Below are 4656 nucleotides of genomic sequence, written 5' to 3'. Positions count from 1 at the left end.
TCCGAATTACATTTCACTAAAAGGGCAATTCCTGAAGGTGTTACTTTAAAGTGTCCCATTTGTTTTTTGCAGTTTTATATAGCAAAAAGCTCGACTCAAAGGCATTGAAGCGCTTTCAATAAGCACTAGTAACGTTACATTGGTATAAAGTAATTTTTTGGTAGGCACGGGAAGATTGTCATTTGCCCAGAATCACAGAATGTTGAGCCCACGCCCAAAACTCCATCCAACCTGGTTCCCCAGTACCAAAGTCGGCAAGTAATAACAGCCGCAGACATAAAGCTCTGATCGCGTTACAGATGAGGCACACAATGTGAGACGGAGGCAACACATTATGTGTGCCCACACAGCCCACCTCTGGCGCTGACCAAGCCAACACATTCAGAAAACACAGCGCTCTGCGCACAAAGCCATTTCCGGAGCCGGCGGTTGTGATGTGCTGTGTTATTTACAATTAGCATTGCATTCTTGCCACCAATAATAAATACACTTCTAAAAAAACGCGCATCATGGAGTAAACAAATGTCACCCCGAAAGAGTGCTGGCTTTTAAAACAATAACGCTTTCCATGCTTCGACTTTAGGTCATTCTTTTCGCAGAAAATGTCAAGTTCCAGAATGCAAAGTGCTGTGGGTTAAAAAAAACAAAGACTGACTGAACTGGCATACATGAGGTAGACAACTGTGAATTATTTAAACAAAATATGACATATAACTTGTTTGAACTTAAATCTAATGAATCTCTAAGGAGAAGACACATTTTTAGTTTCTACAAATGAATCCTGCAATTTAGCTTGCTCATTGGATCTGCCGGTAGCTCAGTGATGTCATCATTGCTAACTGTTCCAAGGATGCAGGTTAGCTTAGCCACGTGTTGTCAGGATAACTTGCCACCTCCAAAGACTGTACAGAAAAGTTAAGTTACTTACAGGTAGACTGAATCCGGGAGGCACCGAGTGAGGAGTACATCTGCTAGGATGAGTTGCGTGAATCACTGACTCCGGAATCTTGGTTTAAGACACACACAAGGACGAACTGGCCACACGTCTACTCTTCGTGACTCTCCCTTTCTCTGACTACTAATTCCACTTTCACTTTACTTGTTGTGCCCAGTGCCAGCAGTGCGCCATGCGTGGTGACGTCCCGACAGCCTAGGAAATGGCCAATCACCGCAACATGGCTGGATATAGCCATATGGTGATTGGCCATCCCTCAGCAGCCAGCCAACACCCACGCACAGCACCATCCTGCTGCAGCAGCCAATCCTGGCGCAGCGTTAACAGCAACACTGCGCCAGGATTGGCTCCAGGCCGGATACTATTCTGCCCATTATGAGGCCGGGGCCCCGGGTCTCTGCCTGTTCTCTGAGTGCTATGGAGGGAGGGGGGGGATGTCTACCCCACTGTGCGCATGCGCGGGCCCGTCAAATTGTTGACTACTCCTGGATTCCACCTGCGCATTGTGCAGTACTCCGCTATTCTGCTCTGCCTGCTGCCACTCTTTGCCGAAGCCCCGCCCCCCATGACCCACTTCCTATGTGATGCCCGGTACCGTCGGGCTTCTCCCGGAGCCGGTAGCGCGCAGTGCGCTCCGATTTTTAATCATCAGATTTGTTTTTTTTTTAATGCATGTGACAGTGTTGGCAGGCAATGCGGTCGTCCATGGCGAGTGGGGCAACGCCCCAACGCCCCCAATGGACGCACCGCCACTGTTCCTATTCCTCCTATAAAGTGCTTAGTGCAATTTGGGGGGTTTTCTTTTCCCAAAGGAAAGATGTAAAAATGGACTCTAATTTAACAAAGAAAGGTGCTGTGAAAACACACGGAATTGCACAGAATAAAAAGTTGAACAACTGGAGAACAGACATCTTGATCAGTGAGACCCTCCCCATGATAGTTAACAGGAGTGAGTTCCAACGGTGCAATAATTCCGTACTTTTAGCAGAAGCGGAGCAAAATTTAAGTGGTACAGGATGGAGATTTGTGACGAAAAATTAACCCCCAAGTATCCTTTGGGTTTAGAATTTACACATGACAAAATATCAGTGTGAAGGACATGAGGCTTGCATCCGCCATAGAATATTTCTGTTTTCTTTTTATTAATTTTATACCCCCCCCCCCGAACGATTCAAACTGGTCGAATCTCTGAGAACTAGCAAAATCAAATGTAAAGGCCTCGAAAGAAAGTAGTGTAGGCAATATCAGAGGACAGGATTATTTATAAAGCAGCACTCAATTCTCAATACAAATTGATGAGAACGGTCAAAATTAACTACCTGAAGTGTAAGATTGCTAAAACTAAAAACAGGGGCAAGGACATTTTTAATAATGTAAAAGTATTTACGGCTCCTAAGGCAGTGATCAAAGAAGCACCGCTATTGGCAGCCTGGACAATTCAGGTAGCCCTTTTCTTTCATGGAAAAATAATGACGATTCAGCAGTCATTCACCACAGAGGTGGGGAGGATATCTCTTCTCCTTACACCCAGGTGGGAGGTTTTACTCAACCCTTCCCCTCAATGACATCCACACAACGGCCACAACTGTTGCAGATCCCTGCCAATGAACTTGAAGACTCTCTCACTTACCTCTCAGGACTCAAGTCGGGCTCACCAACAGATGCATGCCCAGCCAAACTGTTACCAGCTCATGCTGTCACCTTAAAAATACCAGTTAATAAGGTACTTAATTTCATGCTTGAAACTGCCATTGTGCCGCCACTCTGGAAGCAAGCAAAAATGTTACCGCTCCTGAAAAAACCTAATGCTCACTCCAACATACCAATGAACTACAAACCTAAGTACCTCCTCCTGGCTTTCTCCAGGTACAGACACTCACTGCCTTCAGAGACAAATGATTTGTGTGTATTAAAAGAGGGATCCAGACACCAGAACTTTAGATCACTTCTGGGAATCAAGAAGACCCCTTGCTGAGGAGAAGAACCAGAAAAACCGAAGGAGAAGACTGCCCCTGTGCTGTGTGCTGTTTGAGGGGTTGACCTGTAGTGGTTGCTTCATTGCCAAAGAAAAGAGAAAAAGGACAGAGTGTGCTTTCATCATTTTGAAGAAGAATCTCCAAGGGCTTGAACTGTGCTTGCCTGCCTGAAGTCTCAGGGATACAAGACTTCACCCCCAGCTCCCCCCTGAATTCCCTTGCTGGTAATTGAAGTACCTGCTGTTGTGCTGGGCCTTCTAAGAGACTGCGTGTTGCTGGTAGCTGGAAGTGCGACTCAATGAAGAAGTGTGTTGCCGCAACAGCAGTTGTCCTAGCATCACCAAGGAAGCGTGACGCCACTGTCACCATCGCATCACTGGAGAAGCGTGCCGCTGCCTCAGAGGTCCCTGTTGCATCACCAGAGAAGTGTGTTGCAGGGCCTGTCGAAGCTCAGAAGCTCATCAAATTGCCGCACAGCCTTTGGGCATGCATGCATCGCATCTACGTTGTCGCACCATAGAAGCCATTTTGTCACATCGCACCAGAGTGTCATCGCAACGGATCGCAGTAAGAAACTGGCGCGTCAACTCCCCACACAGTAAGTAAGCAACCCTCAACTCCCCTGCGCAGCAGTAAGGAACTGACGCATCCACTTCCCTGAGTGTAAGGAACGGTGCATCACCTTACCTGCAACCCTTTTGTTTGTTTTGTGTTATGCATCCCAGGTACCGTGAGAGTAAAGTGTTTCATTTACAACCTAAAGTAAACTAAGCTATTTCTACAATTTCAGAGACTTATTTTGATTACAATATTGTGGATTTTTGTCGGTTGGTTTGGTGTTAAGTCTAGTAAAGATTGCTTCTTTTTTGCATTCCTTTTTTCTCTGACCAACGAGTAGTGAGGTGTGAAGATGTATGCCCACCTGCAATGGATGATTGCTCGCAATTGCTCCAGCTTCCTGATTAAACGGAACAAGCAGGTTTACAGTAAGGAACCCAACAATCTGAAGGCCAGGAACTCTTTCCGGAACAATGGACTCATCCACAGGAAAACAGTCGGTGTGGAGCCGGCTGCTGATGGAAAAGTAGTCAATGTGGTTCTGAAGAAACGAGTAGGTCACTGGAAACCAGTCTCCGCCTATGAAAAAATCACCATTAACAAGAATGCCATGGCTACCCTGAGCAACCTGCATCACATCAGTCGCAAGAACAACTACAGGAAGGACCTGCGCATGGCGACTCTCTGTCGTTCCAGTGCCATCTTGTGAAGCCAGAAGCCTCTGGTGGTTAAGAAGAAGCGCACCAGGGCTACCAAGACTGCATAAACTGTTTCATAGTTTATTGAATATAATAAAACAAGATTGCTTACTTTTCTAAACTGGTGTGGTGTCCAACGGTAGTGTTTTCACTGTAATACTGTATATGTTCACAAATGCTTCACACACTGCTTTTGAGATAAGCCTGTCTGCTCATGCCAAGCTACCAAGGGGGTGAGCAGGTGTTATTTTAGAAGTGTAGCCTCATACCCTGACTAGAAGCAAGGGTCCCTATTTGGGCAAAGGTACCTAACTCTGCCAACTAGAGACCCCAATTCTAACAAACCCATACAGCCACCTACAGACTGTCAGTCACTACTCACCTACTCACTCACCCATAGGGGGAATCACACAGCCGGTTACTTACCTATACAGCTATAAACACACACTCACTTATTCTTTCAGATACT

The 4656-nt window shown here is 46.1% G+C and overlaps 1 pseudogene; it reads left to right on the top strand.

The window, feature by feature from the left end:
- Window positions 1-3841: 3841 nt before the first annotated feature.
- On the top strand, window positions 3842-4255 carry LOC147727621 (large ribosomal subunit protein eL28 pseudogene; annotated as a pseudogene).
- The last annotated feature ends 401 nt before the right edge of the window (window positions 4256-4656 follow it).

Source organism: Lissotriton vulgaris, chromosome 3_1 (genome assembly GCF_964263255.1).
Source record: "Lissotriton vulgaris chromosome 3_1, aLisVul1.2, whole genome shotgun sequence".
Lineage (NCBI taxonomy): Eukaryota > Metazoa > Chordata > Amphibia > Caudata > Salamandridae > Lissotriton > Lissotriton vulgaris.
This window is presented reverse-complemented; position numbering and strand designations above follow the sequence as displayed.